This window comes from Ptychodera flava, chromosome 12 (genome assembly GCF_041260155.1).
Source record: "Ptychodera flava strain L36383 chromosome 12, AS_Pfla_20210202, whole genome shotgun sequence".
Taxonomy (NCBI): domain Eukaryota; kingdom Metazoa; phylum Hemichordata; class Enteropneusta; family Ptychoderidae; genus Ptychodera; species Ptychodera flava.
In genome coordinates, this window is record NC_091939.1 from 40,521,864 (window position 1) to 40,540,182 (window position 18,319).

Sequence of the window (18,319 nt, forward strand, 5' to 3'; positions counted from 1 at the left end):
ACGCTTATGACTTTCAAAGTTTTGTGTGTACCTATATGGCGTCAGCATTGAAATTAAACCAATAAAACCTGGCACTGGATGTTAGCGCCAAATTTTGATTTTTTTTCACGCATATGTGGGAATGTATTAAATCTTTCGCGTCCTGCGTGTATATAGACTTTTGAGAATTTTTAGAAGAATGCTTAAGAAAATGGCAGAACGTTGACATCGTTCTGATCCTCTCATTTTAGGATTATGAGAGTATGTATAAAACAGACCCTACTTTGACGAGAATGCGAAGAAAGCTAATCGGAAAGAAAAATCCGGTTCTGTAAAACACGGATTCTGTTTGCTCTGCATTCGTTGTCCTAATTTTGAATATATTTTCCCGGAACTGCAATTATTCAAGCTCCACAGTCTCACTTACATGACAAACTGCCTGTATATGATGTAAGGGGTACACAATAAACGTTGTACAGGGCATACAGGTAAATTGATAAGGGGTTGAAGAGTAGGTTCTGTGAGCACACAGTGAAATATACTTGTAGGAACAAATAACGATAAATGTCAAAACGTAAGAAAATGCATAAATTCAGTAAAGCCGTGACCTGAGTTTATCATAACGCTTTTCTGCGATCAAATACCGCATCAAGATAAACTCGCAACAGTAGGCCTAGACCAGACGATATTGTCATCGCAATATCGCAACATGGGAACAATTTTCGATAAGCACACTCTACAAATGTTTCAGAAACCCATTACTCACGTGTGTCATGCCGTATTTTCGCCAAGTTGTAATCTTGTCGATGTAGCCAGTATCTCTCTGAGAGAAGCACGCCACAAATGTCAGAAAAGCTACATTGTACGTGTGCTTTATTACGAATCATTCATACCGGAAAGTCACATCGTGTTTGCAATACTCTATTTGGGAATTACAGAAGTGTGTTTCAAGCTTGATAATGACAACAAAATAGTCTTCTTTAAGGCATCTCGACCAGGGAGATTGTACCAGTGATTGTGCAGTAGGATGACTTTTTTGCTTTTTCAGGGTGTTCGTATTCGATTATTTTGAGTAAATGGCTTGTTCAAGGGCCTATATAAATGTGGGCACCAATACAGGGGCTCAGGTGCTGTACGTAAACAGTGTTCGAGTTCTCTACCACTGGAACCCAATCTATCTTCTTTGAACCAGCTAGTAAAGTGTAATTTCATTTAACGTCCATTAATCGTATTAGTTTAAATTGTACATGTAAAACATATTTTCTTCCACTGTCTTTTCATACTTTTCATGTTCATAGTTTATAAAATGTTATTGGCGCTATTGGAGTGTGAACACTCCTCCGAGGATGATAAACCTATTACAGTCATGTGGCCTTGTTCAGTCTATAGCTTTATCACGTGATTTCAGCGGAAAATTAGATTTAGGGAAAGTGATTTCGTACAAGAAAGTCTTGTAATCACATGGAAATGTTCTGAAAGTGAAATCATTCATGATTTTTATTCTATGTTCTCTTTTGTGACAGCCTATCGATCTTTTTTAGATTTCATCTTTTCCATATTACTGGAAATCACGATTCGCAACAACGTCGACTTTCGGAAAAAAAAACTTTCTTTAGGCGTCAACGAATTCATGCCTTTATCAATCAATAGATACATGTATATGACCAATCCTTCTACAATAGATTTAGACAAGCAGGACACATTTTGATTTCAAAATGTTTGCAACTTCTCCTATCAGGATGCAGAAAGAAATTAAATACATTCTCGGACACACAATGGCAGACACTTGTCTTTGTAGTTTCCATAAGCTGATATGCATATCAAACATTAAAATATCAATAGAAGGACTCTCTCGAGGAGCTGACTCCTTTATAACATGTAGGTATATTTAAAAATCATCTGGAATCACAACGAATTCCCCCATCATATCCGTGTTTTTACTCTCCATATTCTTGGTTTCATTTTCGATTTACTTGTTTGACCTATCGCTACAAAAACACGTCCGTCCAAAAACATGTAAATGACTTGTAGTTTTTTTGAAACCAGCTTTAAAGCTGTCAATACACGATAGTCTGGTCGACTTTACCTCGACGATATCACTCCCGTTAGTGCTGAGAGTTTGCGAAATTACCAGCATGGTGATTGCATATTCTTCGATTATTATCGACCAGGGAATAGATATTGATATATTTATACAGAAGTCAGACTTGTTTGACTAAAAACAGATCCCGCTTGCTAAACTCTGACCCCGACTACTGTATTTACATATTCTTGAAGCGGATCTTGTATATCACAAGACGATACACCTGTAATATGGGAGTATTTAGCGAGCTGCGATGTTCACAGAATGTAAAGACATCGCAATCGTTGTAAGGAGTAAAAAGCCGCCATCAAAGATACCGGGAACCGAGTTCTTCACTCGTCTTCAGTCAAGAATGCAAAATCTCATTAACAATTCTACTTCGTTCGGAACAAGTACAGGTGTTTTTGATGGTGATGTTAAAATGCCCCTGTTTCTTTTCACCAAGATGAAAACGAAATGTCGAAATAAGAATCGTGGGAACATTAGTAAATTCCTATTGAGAACATTCTAGCAGCGTAACCCCCCCCCCTTGTATCACTGCCCGAGGCATTCCTTGTGGTTGATATATACCGATCTTCATGCGAATTGAAAACCAAACAAAGGGACATGAACATTCAATTTGGCTGTAATGTGAATTACACTATTCTACCTTCTACATACGTTTGCAATTTCAGTCATGTCACTTTTAAACCGATAAATTCTATAAGATGGGGAGATAAGCTTATTTTCAAGGCTGTGCGATGTTTTATGATAATCTTTAAATTAACAGGACTGCGAGAAAGTTAAACTTGTAATGACGTTTATAATTACCATCACTGATTGTCAAACGGACTGAAATATTCAAGGAATTTTTCTGCTCTTCGCCATTAAACTCTTTTGACATTTTAAACTCCGACACTCCGCAAAACTAACAGCGTAGAACATCAGACCTGTCTCAAAGGCTATTCCACTATTCCATACAGGGGACATTTTTTGCAGTAGTTCATAAACTCTGGCAATCAATCGAAAGCAATTTGATGAGTTATTCAAAATTCATGATTATTGGACTTTTCGATGGTTTAAATCAATTCCAGCTACAACACTCGTGTCGCTATGTAGGCCTAACAGGAGGAGGCGCGTTATACGAGAAACATGTAAAGTCTATTGATTTTATGAAATCATGGATTTGCACACGACCACACACTACTCTCAGACTGTATTTCAGCTGTAGTATTGGACTATTGGCCCAAGGGGAGATAATAATTTGCCTGATGCTAAGAGGGCATGTCGACCTAAATTTTTATTACTGTATGTTTCTAGGAGAAAGCAAGTGATACAAGACCTGGTAAAAAGCATAGAGTTCTCGAACAATTTGTCACTGTCGACTATTATGATTGAATATTTATGGCATTACCTAAACGATTGTAAATCGCCTTATAGGGCAGTAGCGAACCATATAATCTTATGAATATTGTAGTTATGGTGTCGGTGTAATTTCTGTGCGATGACGGTGTTGGACGAACACAAATCTCACTGCCCTGACAAGCTGTTTTTGCTCATAGGATATTTATACTGCTTTTTACCCAGTGGCGATGTTTCATGTTATCTCGTACATGTCTTTCCTAACTTGTGTTGGTCGACAAGCTATTGTCATAGGCTTGTTGAATTTATCCATCATGGAATATCATAGCGGCGTTTAAGTCGGTATCACTGCAACATTTCAGGCAATGTCGTACCAACACCTACATGAATGTTCTTTGCCTTAACATTCAACTGCAAGTATTACATTCCCCATGAAACAAGGATATAATCGTCTGATTCAACCATAGACCGTAGTTTCTCTACTGTCTATTATATTCAATCAATGAATGCATCGATATTAAGTTCACATCGAGGCGGAAAAAGTCAACAATCACATGATGAAATATCCTAAAAGTCAACTTATATCTCTTGGTGCCGAAGTTGGAACAAACTTAAGTAACAACCAAACAACATTACCAGAGAGCTTTTGAAACACCATTTTCGAGAGTCATCAGTATCTTTAGTACATTGCAATGCATTTGTGGTTTTATGGCAAAGCGTAATAATCTTTTCATTCCAGCTATTGGAAATACTACTAAAGTTCATTAAGATATGCATCACACATTATGTATGCAGACAATCAATTACTTTCTTCAATTAATAAAGCTCTTTATAGTTGTATTATGGGAATTAAATTTCCCACCGCAAAAACAAACATAGAAAAAAAACTCTTTTTGTTTTTTATTGTTTTCCTTTACGCATGACGAACGCGCCTTCATGAACGATTACCAACGAATTGCATCGCACAAAGTGACGACCTATTAAATAGATAACCAATCACTTCTTAATTAATTGCTCTATTGTGAAATAAAATCAACTTCTGCGAATCGGAAAAGCATCAATGACGTATAACATGAGTGATGTTTCCGCACACTTCAATCGATTCATCTGTCCATATCTTATTAAATAGTAACGGATGTCTCTATGTTTCCCTGTTTACTTTGACAACTCTCACATTGCAAAATGTATTGGCAAAAATAACACAACCTTTGGTAGGAAAACAGGCAGGGGAAGAAACAATTTGAAAGGATAATAGTCCTTCCTTAAAGTAAACGTATCGAAACTGCGGACCATATCAAAGAAACGAATGATAGATTGATATTTCCCTGCAGTCATGCCATCAGCTTAGTTACGAAAAAGTCATAGCTGTCGTTAGTGTTTGAAGTCAGGTTGAGGTCTCATCATTGTAACAACTTAGTCGCCGAATACATGGTCTCTCATTTTCAAGCGTCCTCTAATTGGGGCGGTGATAGATGAGACGGCTTTGATGAGTTAAGTTAAAGCTATCTCAATGTAACTTGCCACTCGATATTTTAATGCTTTGTTCAGGAACTTTACAATGTAAAACAAATTTGCCCAATGCTTTACATCGGCCGATGTTTGCCATACAAATATTTACTGTTCAGGCAGAATTGTCATACTGTTTACGTATGTACTTGAGTAAATTTTCAACCATTTCTTTCATAAAACAAAACATCGAATTCACCAGCTGTACATCACCATTACGTATTTGAGACATCAACTACATTAATTTTGAATCGTTCGAGTTACAGCGGACATTTACGATCGAGCTATAAGCGGATATTTACAAATTCTCATTTCTGGATAATTTAAGCGCAAGGAAAACAATACTTTGATACGATTAGATCCTTTATTTTGTCGGGAAACGTTTTGACAAAAGACAAAAAAGCAACGTCGCGGCCGATATAGCTCCGCTGTGTTTATGTAGAGAATAACTATTTTTGACACATACTGATGAAGAAGGTGGAAATCTTTGATAGCTCAATGCAGTGGCCAGAAAAAAGTGGATAAAATAGCTGCAAAAATACAAAATTGAAGATTTCATTGTATTTTGAATATATCACATCGGATCATCCCTAAGAACATGTCAACCAAAGCTATCTGATGAGTAGTTTTTTGGAGAATAAAATTTTCTGATCAAAAATGGCAACAATTGCCCCAAAAAATAATATTTGCAGATTTCATCATAATTTCAAAAGATCAAATTTAGTTCATCTATAGAAACCTGTATACCAAATCTCAAAGCTGTTGAACAGTACTTTTTGAGAAACACATTTTTTAACCAAATATGGAAAAAATTGACCCAAAAATTCAAAATTGCAGATTTCATCATAATTTCAATAAATATTATTTAGTTCATCTATAGAAACCTCTATACCAAATTTCAAAGCTATCAGTTGAGTAGTTTTAGAAATACACATTTTTGACCAAAAATGGCAAAAATTGCCCCAAAAATACAAAATTACAGATTTCATCAGAAATTCAATATATATTACTTAGCTCATCTGTAGAAACCTGTATACCAAATTTCAAAGCTATCAGACCAGTACTTTTTGAGAAAAACATTTTTTGACCAAAACTGGCAAAAATTGCCCCAAAATTACAAAATTGCAGATTTCATCATAATTTCAATAAATATCATTAAGGTGATCTGTAGGAACCTGTATACCAAGTTTCAAAGCTATCAGATGAGTACTTTTGGAGATACACATTTTTTGACCAAAAGTGGCAAAAATTGCACCACAATACAAAATTGCAGATTCCATCATAATTTCAATAAATATAATTAAGGTGATCTGTAGTAACCTGTATACCAAGTTTCAAAGCTATCAGATGAGTACTTTTGGAGATACACATTTTTTGACCAATAATGGCAAAAATTGCCCCAAATACAAAATTACAGATTTCATCAGAAATTCAATATATTACTTAGTTCATCTATAGTAACCTGTATACCGAATTTCAAAACAATCAGACCAGTACTTTTTGAGAAATACATTTTTTGACCAAAATTCGCAAAAATTGCCTTAAATTGCAAATTTGCATATTTCTGCACAACTTGAACAAATCTGAAATAGATCATCCCTAGGGACAAATATCAAAGTTATCTGACAGGTAGTTTTGAAAAAGAAGAATTTTAAAGATTTTTATACCAAAAATGACAAAAATTGCCTTAAAAATACAAATATGCAAATTTCACCACAATTTGAACAAATCTGTCTGAAGTCACCCCAAGTAAACTGCATATCAAATTTCAAAGCAATCAGACAAGCGGTTTCAGAGAATTAGATTTTTCTAACAAAAACACAAAAAAATGCCCCAAAATACAAATATGCAAATTTCACCACAATTTGAACAAATCTGTCTGAAGTCACCCTAAGTAAACTGCATATCAAATTTCAAAGCAATCAGACAAGCTGTTTCAGAGAATTAGATTTTTCTACCAAAAACACCAAAAAATGCCCAAAAAATACAAACATGCAAATTTCACCACGATTTGAAGAAACTTAAGTGAGGTCACCCCAAGTGAGCTGCATATAAAATTTCAAAGCAATTGGACTTGTGGTTTCAGAGGAGAAGGCACTTGTTGACGGACGACGATGACGGACGACGACAGACGACGACGGAAAATCAACCTATTTGATAAGCTCCGCGTCGCTGACAGCGGAGCTAAAAAGCCAGAAATAGGGGGTGTTTCAACACTCAATTTCAATGATATTGCGGTGCCATAAGATTCATCTATGTGTATATGAAATTAAGTTGCATCTAGAATGCCTGCCCCACTACTGCTACATTTCGCAAGGGAGAGTGACTACTGCTTTGTCGTAATGTTTTACCATCTTTGAAACGAACCGCGAGCGAACAAATATGACGGCATGAAAACCAAAGTTCAAAGCAATCAAAGAGCAGTTACTGCGAAGAAGATAGCTTGTTCCTAAGTGGTAGAGATTTCCTTAAAAACAATGGTGCTGATTTCATTATCTTTTCAAAAAAATTACATTAGCCCCATCTCTGAAAAGTTGCAAACAAAAGTTCAAAGCAATCGCACGTAATTCATGATAGTGCAAGATGCCAGGTACATAAATACTCCATATTGATAGAGAATCATTAGCATAAAATTTGAATATCAAAACAATGCATATTAATGTAATCTCCATAAATGAATACTAATCCACCTTGCATCTTGCACTAAGGGAAAAATGTCCAATATTTGACTTTGCTATTCGTTCCATAAATCTATATGACACAGATATAATGACAGGAATACAAAATTAAGGGACGGACCATTAGATCTTGGGAGGGGGGTGGTCAAAAACAGAAAAAAAAAAATTTCAGAGCAGAAAGTTAGGAAAAAAAAAATCTTCAAACTAGTCTGCAAAATAAAAAACAAATAAATAAGAAGACAAAGGCGTAAAAAAAAAATCTGCAAAAGTCTTTAAAATTTTGAATTTTTTTTAGATTTTACCGACAGAAAGCAACTATCTGTATTTTTTAGTACATCCTCCCGGCACATTTTTAATTTTAATTTATACATTTAGAGTGACTGTATCCCTTATACTGGAAGTTGTGATTATCTTATCTTTTCAGGACTTTTGTATTCTGATCACTTGGAAATTATGAAATTATAGAACCTGTTTTCTACTTGTTTCCTGCGTACAAACCAAGCAGGTATACTGGTAAAACATTGAAACTATGGTATGGTTGTCAAGACAGAAAGTTGTATTTGCCTTTTAAGATCAAGGTAAACAGATGCAGGCCACATCAGTTTCATTTTTTTCACAGCATTTCATTGCAATGATGACTGCAAGAATGGGTGAACAAGTAGAAACACGTCAATAATGATTAAACAACATATCAAGTCATTATGTATTATTTTGCTTTTAAAAAGGCATTTTCAATTCTTTTTTTCAAAAAAACAGCCTCAAAAACAACAGCAACACATGTTTTAACATTCAACAATACACTACGCAGAATGCCATCTATCCAACAAATCCCAACACAAAAACACACAAAAGGGGTTGAACTTTGAAAGTTTCTCGATAGCAAATACTGAATAAATCTGCATGAATAATCGTTTTTGTGTAGCAAATTTCAAAGAAATTGGACAAGCCCTTTCAGAGAATACAGATTTTTTGACCATGAATGGCATAAATTGCCCTAAAAAGACAAATATTGAAATATCAACACATCTATACACATCCAATCAATTTGGACATGCTGCTACAGAGAAATAGATGTTTTGATCAAAAAAGGGCAACAATTGCTCTAAAAACACAAATATGCAAATTTAACTATATTATTTAGCTTATTTTAGCTTCTCAGCTTGTCAAAATCAATTGTGAATCATGAGATGCATGATGTTTGGTGGGGTGCATGTAGCCATTTCACCACGCAGTAGAAAGGGAAGCCAGGAAACCAAAATAGTCAATTTTCAAAACTATAGGAAGCTACTGAGGAGCAAGAAGACCATGTTTCAGAGGAAGATGTGTAATCCGAAAAAAATGCTCCCAAAGTGCCACAAATAACACCATTTTTATCTCTATTTTTCAAAAGCTCCAACGGCAGGAGGGGGACACCCCCTCCTGACCACCCCCCACAAAAATACTCCCCAAGTGCCATCAAAAAACACCATTTTAATCTCTATTTTCAAAAGCTCCAACGGCAGGAGGGGGACACCCCCTCCTGACCACCCCCACAAAAATACTCCCCAAGTGCCATCAAATAACACCATTTAAATCTCTATTTTTCAAAAGCTCCAACGGCACACCCCCCTCCTGACCTCCCCCCGCAAAAATACTCCCCAAGTGCCACCAAATAACACCATTTTAATCTTTATTTTTCAAAAGCTCCAACGGCAGGAGGGGGACACCCCCTCCTGACCTCCCCCTTCAAAAATACTCCCCAAGTGCCACCAAATAACACCATTTTAATCTCTATTTTTCAAAAGCTCCAACGGCACACCCCCCTCCTGACCTCCCCCCGCAAAAATACTCCCCAAGTGCCACCAAATAACACCATTTTAATCTCTATTTTTCAAAAGCTCCAAAGGCAGGAGGGGGACACCCCCTCCTGACCTCCCCCTTCAAAAATACTCCCCAAGTGCCACCAAATAACACCATTGTAATCTCTATTTTTCAAAAGCTCCAACAGCAGCAGGGGACACCCCTCTCCTGACCTCCCCCCCCCCCCCGTGACCGCTTGCGTGGCCGCTTGTGGTGCTTGGCACCACATCTTTGCCCTCTTTATCTTCAGACAGCGACGAACTAAAAAAAAATTATAAATCTGAAAATTTACTCTGAAAAAAAAAATTTGCACAGCTAATCTCAATTGGAAAAAAAAAATTTCAGAAATTTACAATAGTAAAAAAAAAATTTTCACAATTTCATTGTGACCACCCCCCTCCCAAGGTCTAATGGTCCATCCCTAAGAGTTCAATAGGGCAAGAGGTTTCTGAGACCTGTTCAGTAAAACAAAGTTAAGCATGGTTTCTTTCATATTATTTGAAATAATCTACCTGATAGGCGGTTTTCTAGGAGTATTTCATAAAAGTAAACAAGACAACAAAAAAGTTCTTGGATACAAATATCAAAGAAATCTGACTCACAGTTACAGTTTTTTTTACTTTCGTTTATTCTTCCAAGGACATAACCCTGTGCTGATTATGTACACGTTGGTTCATTCGTGATTCCACCCAATATGGTTGTAGGACGGTCATTTTGTTTCAATCTCTCCATGTCCAGAGCTGTCAATGACATGTCATTTTCACAGTTCTAGGCACGAATAAATAAAACAAAATGGCCGCCTGGCAGCATATTTGAACAGATCTAGGCATGTCTTAGTTACAGCTCTGGACATGGAGAGATTGAAACAAAATGACCGTCTGACAACCATATTACCGATTGCTTCAAAGTTGACACAAAAAAATCTTGGAGTTCCATGTCGTACAATTGAAAATAGATTTGTTTCGTGATACGATCTAATGACCTTTACATGGCTATTTTGGTGTAATTTTTTTTCACGTCAACAGCCATTACGTACGCAGACATGCCTAAACCAATTCATTTAAATGCTGTACAAATATAACGTACAAAAATGTACATCTGTCAGTCAATTTGTGTCGAGATACGACTCAATATGGCTGCCAGGTGGTCATTCTATAACGATTTTTTTCACGTCTAGAGCAATTACACAGACATTCTACCATTTTTTATGGTTTTTATGTCCCCCGCCGTTACTAATTAGTATCTTGACCGACTACATTTAAATTTGAACAAGGTTTAGAACATGATTTTAACATGTATGTCAGTTTGCGTCGCAGTACTATTATTGCACTAAATAAACTGAAATATTGTAATCAAAACAGGGATCAACTGCTCCCGAAAACATTTGATCCCCCGGGGACTTAATTAATCAAGTTTTCCCATCTGTCCAATGATGTATTCAGTCCGATAGGGCAACCCTTGATTGACAGACGCACGTAATAATCCTTGCTAAGCGATGCCTCTTGTGAATTTACAAATTGACTTAAAAGATGTAGACAGTTGCTATTTTTACCAATTTTTCGGCATTTTTGAGACCATTGCGGTGATGTTTTATTTTAGTTCAAGGTGTAAATGAATGTCTGCATCCGGTGTGTCGATCTTAGCATGAATGCCTCTTAAGTAGTATATACTAAGTTAACAATACTGCAAAAAATAAATCGGAGAGAGTTCAACAGTCCACTTCCGACAGCTTCATTGTAAGTATATGCCTATCTCTAAGTGCTCCTCTCATGTCAGGTTTTAGTAAACATCAGGACCATAGGGATGTGGTTCAGTTAGTAATATCTTACCGGCAAACAGGTTAAATGACGTTCAATGAATTATTCAGATACTCGATACACGAACACTGTGTCAGATTTGAGAGGTTCATAAATCGTTTAGCAGGTCTGTAAGTGTAATTTTGTTATTTTACAGTCAGTGCTCTCTCTTGGGACTTGGAGCAGGATTATTTTCTAAAGTCGGGATATTCGACGAAAACCTTTCAATGTCACCAACGATGAACTTGACCGGTAAAATCTGTCAATGTCACTATACATTTCAATGTCATCAACGTTTAACTTGACAGGGAGCGGTGTATCCTAACCTTCAGCCAATTAAAGTTTTGCAATGAAAATGTGGGATAAAATATAATGGCGACTCGTATAAACTAGTAAATTTCGCACACATGATATATTCAAAGGCTCAAAGATGTACATTTCATTTTGTACCACATTTTTTCAGTATAATTTGGATAATTCAGTGAATTTGGAACGCCTCATCAGTTGCGTATCTACAGAGTGACTATATTGTGCGTAGTTTTAAACTTTCATAGAATGTGCATACACATCGCCGTGCTTTAAACGTTTGCATACATGCTATCTACGTTTTCAACAAAAGTCTGCAACACTCACATTCATGTAGGTCATAAAAATTAAGAATTTCACGTAAAACAAAAATCTAGTTAAAGGCTACATATCTACTGGTCGTAATATGTCCATTATTATCGACCTGATCTCCTCTATTAAATGACCATTTCATAACATTTACATTCAATTATCCGATATATTTAGTCAGATCACATATCAGGGACTGTCTTGCTTTATTCATGTTCCCGTTGTCCTTTAAATTTGTTTTTCCTTCCAACGATATTCTTCACTAATTTTTCTTTTTCAATCTTTTTTTCCGAATTTTGTCGGCCGGGACTTGGAAATAAACACCAGATTTTATACAGCGTTACAGTGAATTACGAAATAGCATCGACGATATTGTGCTTCCGTTTCAGTAGAATAATGTCTGACTTATCAAATAGGAAAGCTATCTGACATGAAATGTCAGAGATTAAGGTACTTTGGAGCAAAATTAGTCATCAAATCTGAATGAAATCTCCCACAGGCAATTACAAATCAAATCTGAAAACCCTCTGACAGGCACTTTTGGGGCAAAGGTTGTTTTTTTTTCCAAAAAGGCACTATGGACTCTAAACATTTACATAATAGGCGAATTTCACCATCACATCATATCATAAAATTCAACTGAACTCAACTAAGTTATCCCTGGGATCCTACCCAAGAAAGCTAAAAGCGTACATTTTGAAAAATGACCCAATAAAATAAGAGGAGATTGACCCTGAAAATTTACACGTATAATTTTTGAATGAGTCATACTCATGCTATATAAAAAAACTATTTTGTTTGGCAATAAAGTTCTTACATTTTGAATAAGAGGCATTTTAATTTTGTCAATCATGATTTTAATCACCTTTTTTGAGTGTCAGTCTTTAAACCCTTGCCATTTTAGAATGAGGATAGATAATGTCAAATAAAATAGTCGTTTTTTTTCTACATATACTCTTCTTTCAAGTGAAGTATCACATTTCAGAAAATCGCGTCTTGACTTAAATTAATTTTTATCATTAATACCAAAATTGAGGTTTCTTACCCCAAATATACACTCACTTCATCCTTCAAGTAAACTACTGCTACCACACTAAACTTTAGAGTCTCTGCTTTTTGAAAATGTATAGTATGAGGGGGGTTCCTTGTCATCTTTGATAAAGAATATTGCTTTGAAAAAACTGCGTTGGCAACATGAAGCTCCACCTTAACTTATTCAAAACTCAAACCCTTGCAACGGTCTCAATAAAATTCTTTGATTGAGCCACGGACAGTTGATGTCTGAAGTCAGAGCGATGGGTCGACATCATGTGTAATATATGGTTTTCAGTGATCATTATTTCTTCGGTACTAAAATGCCTGCAACAAGATCATGGTCTTAATATTACTCCTATAAGACTTGTTCCAAAATCAAACTTTGCATTGCCGGGTATTTTATGTATTGATTCATATGCCTTTATCAGCGGCTATTTTAAAATCTTCATCAGATGTTGATATCACATAACCAAATATGGACAGTATGTTCCGAACATGTGAACTGTACTAAAACGGTGAACACACACCACGTGGTCAGCTGAACAAATTTGTCCTATCACAGAGCTGAAAAAAGTTCAATTTATCTCGCATGTAGTAAAAACGTCGGGAAATACGAGAAAATTAATGAAAATAGTAATTAGTGTCCCTGTGAATATATAACTTTAAAGTCATTAAGTAACGGTAATACACCACAGACAGTATATGTTTGTGAGCTAGTATCCAAAAAAGATTTTCTGTGCAGCAAAACCTAGTTACAGGCAAGTTGTTCAATATAAACATGAGCGTGACTATACGCGATTCAATGAGCCATATGCCGTCGCATTTTATCAATACATAGCATCGACGGCCTTTTCACTTGACGTTTCAATACATGGTGCGAATGAATAAGACTCGAAAACATTATAAAGCTTGCTACCATCTGGATAGCGGTGTTTTAAAATAACATCAATGACAAAAACTCTCACAATCGAAATAGGGTGGGTTGTTTAACCACTGCTTGTTAGTTTTTCAAATTATATCTAGTTGTACAAACACTCATAGAATAGTGGTACAAATTGATTTATGGCCTCTAAGATATCTTTTAAAACTTCAATTCAAAGTTTCGACCGTAGCGTACTCTTCCATATATAATATATAATATTATAGTTAACTGTTAGTTTTTATTTTGATATATATATGATACCAATATCAAACGTTCTGTTCATGTTTTCCCATTTCCATGACGACAACGTTAGGTTTACAGATGGATTCGGAGTTGGGTCAAATCGATATATAGCACTCTGAGACTGAATAAACTTCCCGGGTAAATTCTTCCACGAATTGGTGATAAGTTTTTTGAGCATTCACTCACATGAAAGAATTGAACTGGTTTTACACGCTGTACAAGTAACTGTTGAATCTCCCTATACTTCAGTCAAGGAAAAATACAAGTAAACAATGAACACAAGAGAAAGGTACGTTTTGTGACACCTTGAAGTAGATGAGTATATACAAAGACTCAACACGAGGCGACTTTACCGATGATAGAATTATGACAAGCTTCCTCAACATGGAGACAACAAGTCTACAGTGCTGATGTAGACCCGGGACCAGGTGAACTTCGAGAGACAGTTTTCTTTCACAGTCAATTCTTGAAACTTCAAAAGTGTGGAGAATACAGTCTTCTTCTTCTTCGTCTTCTTCTTCTTCTTTTTATCCTAGCCACCTTAATCAAATTGAAGATTTTACTATATAGTTGAGTGCAACTTAACTTGACAGAGTGTTGAAGATATAAAGAAAAAAGATTCAGTAAAAAGTATTTTGCGACTTTGGCTCTGAAGGTGTCAAGAATTTCAGCTATCACAATGTCTATGTTTTACATGCAGATCATAATGATCAAGATAGCGTTGGATACTAGCGCTTGGTTTTCATTCTAGATTAGACAATTTACAAAACAAGAGCGGACGATATCTATGATATAGCATGTATTAGTCACAGAGGCACACGGGCAAGAAGCGACATTCGCGGGAGTTCCGATTTAAGCAGCGGTTTAGGCAACCAGTTTGGACAAAATATCATGTTTTCGACAGTGGAATTTCGACAGTGGAAGACCTACATTGAACGGACCGTAGCTACAACTTTTTGATGATATTATCGTTATTTTTGTTATGATCTTTAGAACAAAACATTTCTTATTCGTCTCTTTTTGGTGAAAAACCCCCAAAAATTAGCACTACCGAATCTATGCTTTGTAACCAGTATTCAATATTACTATTGACAAGTGTAGTGCAGTCGGGACAAAAATTAAGTTGCCAACAGTATCGTCTGACATTACACGTATATAAATTGAACACTTAGGCATTTAGGCAAGACTTTGCAAGCAGATCAAGAAATACTGGTTTAAAGACAAGATATAGTGAACTGGAAAATACATTTAAAGGTTCAGCTGATCGAGTCGTAAGTCAGACTCCTCATTACAATCAAAGTCAAATTTATCGAAGAAAAAGACAACATTATAGAGGCATCATTCATCTAACTTTCATGTTGTGATTTCCATAGTCGTTTATAATCTAATATGTCCATGGTGTAAGAAGACAATTCGTACAATAATACCGGATACTATCGACTGATTTGATGTACAAATATCTCTGAAGGTACAATTAACGAAGGAAAATTGAATTCGAGATATGCAGTAAAAGCATTACCATTCAAAGAATGATTTTTGCTGTTGAATGGAGGGATGGGATATTTCAGTCGCTGTGAATTGACTGAAGTATCGAACACTAAAATGGGTATTCATACTCGCCGCTTACAGAAGAGCATTTGAGATCAAAAAATTGGGGCAAAATTAAATAAAGCTGTTAATTAAATTATACTTGGTCAAACACTTTGCAGATCTTGAAATGCGTAGAGTGGAAATCGAATTTGCTAAAGCCCATCAATTTATAGCTTGGAGCAAGTTTCACGATGCCTTTGTTCTTCCATGATCATCAACATCTTTCACTTTGCTTAATTTTCAATAATCACGCCTGTAAAAATACTGCAGATGGGCTATGTGAATTAGAAAGGCAATTACCTCAAATTTAGATTCAAAATGGAATATCTGATAAAATTACCGAGCCATTTGGTTAAGTTGCTATGATATGGGGAGTTTAATAATTTTGACGATTTTTCACCGGTTTTATTCATAATTTACAAATTAAATAAAAAATTATTCCAAACTTCGACAGCTCTAACACTGTTGAAGACTGTGAACATTGATTTTTCCATGGACGTGGTTTGTAGGCAGAAATCGATCGCGGAAAGTTACGGAATTTTTGCACGTATGTTTCTTTTTATTTGCATTTTAGTACAGTAATAATATAACTCGAAATCAACGTTGATTGATATTTGCCATTGATCGATGCTATATTTATTTAAGGTAGAACGCACCTCGGGGACAGATATTCGGACTCTCAAACTTTTACAGTTCTCTTCTGATATACCATATGTGGGGGTTCATTTTAAAGTTCTTGGGGAAAGAAAACTTTTCACCGACTTAGTTTTTCGAAATTCGAAAATTTTTATTTTTCTCCATAGATCTCCACAGGGATGGCGTCCATTTTGAATTTCTAATATCGGTAAATCTTGGGTAATTTGTTTCTCTAATACCAAAATTAGCATGGTGACCCCCTGTTTTTATTCTTGATTTTGAAAGAGAATGATTGAAAAATTCCTTGAGGAAAGTTAGAGCAAAAGTTTAAGTCTTTCACTTTCGAGGTGCATACTACCTTAGCAGCCTCCCTTTAAAATTAATTTCGTTAAATTGTCTTGTATGTCAGTAAACCTGAACTGATTATAAAACTGTTTAGATACCTCGTGGACATTGACCGCACAACATGACAGAAAACATTTTCGACGCCAAACAGTTTCTCTTATTCGATAAATGTTGTATCGGAGAGCTTGATTTACTTTTCCTCGTCGCTAAGTTCATCTCGAAGAAACATACTGACTCTTTTTCAAGATTTGACAAAAAATAGAAAAATATTCGATCAAAGTAGACGAGATTTCGACATTTACGCACGCTGAGCGATTACAACGATATTTATCTCCAATAAGCTTACATTATGATTCGAAACCTGAGATTTTCTTTTAGCAGATTGGGTCACATGCTGTGAAAAATGAAGTAAAGATCGATCTACTACATTTCATGTTATCGAGTACATCACTTGGCTGTGTAATGAAGAAGCCCTATCATTTTTATTCACTGAACGTCTTGCTACTAATGTATTGATCATGAAACTACTGACTTTCTCCCTGTAAATCATGATGGATATGTATTCTGGTTAAAGTTGGATAATGGAGGCTAAAAGGCAAATTGGGTCTTCGTAAGGAAACACTGGTTTACCAATCCTCCGATTTGTGTCAGTAATTTATACTTACAATCATGACATAAATGTAGCCTAGGTTTCCGTCAGTCGCTGACATTTGTTAAGCGTGTGTCCTATTGTCTAGAATAAAACGACCGACTATCAGTTCATCTGTCGCACTGTATTTGTGACTGTAAGAGATACGTCAACAGCTGCAGTATGAGATATATTAATGTTAAAACTGCGAATACAATATATCTGACGATGAAACGCCATTCACAGGCATTCAGCAATAGTGCAGTTGTGTGAGTAAAATGTAAGGGATACCGGTGATATCAAATTTAGTTTAAATATTTAGAAAGAAAATATTTTCACATTCATTTTTTGTAGTTGAATTTTGTTAAGTTAAGGGCCACTAACATAAATGCAGGTAAATTGTTTAAGCCCCTTGAAACATGAAAGCGGCAGTCATATCAGCCAAAAGACACGTTCAGATCACGTGATTGAATATAAGAAACATAAACAAAAGAAAGATAAAGCAAACACAACTGACAATAGTTTAAGTATCGTTAAAGAGACATGAACGACTGGGAGGTGTAAAACCCACGAGTGATGCCGACTGAAGTTATCGCATTGCCTGCCACGTACAAGTATTTCGGCGTCGTCGATTTCGATTGCTGGCGAGCTGCTGACAAGTTGCCTATCTCGGCTTCAGTCTCAGACTGCCAAACAGGATTGTAAATCTGTGACACACAATTGGCATGGGAGTGGCGATTTGGCGATTCTTACCGTTGCTGAATCGTGTGACGGTAAACAATAGATAGAGGTTTAATGTTTCCAAGAACAAGAGAGTGTAGCAGTGATCACTCGGTTATGCGGATGTCATAACAACATGATTCGAAATCTGTCAAAATTATACGGGAAGCAACGGAGACAAATAAATGACCGCAAAATGCTATCCTTTGAAGTATTTGCATTCACAACGAAAGAGAAAAGATGAAATCTTGCACTCTTTCATACCTTACTGTAAATTGGAAGATCCTTTTCAGGCGCTTTTTTATTTTTGTTTTTGTTTGTTTGTTTGTTTGTTTGTTTGTTTTTGCATTTTTGCTGTTCTAA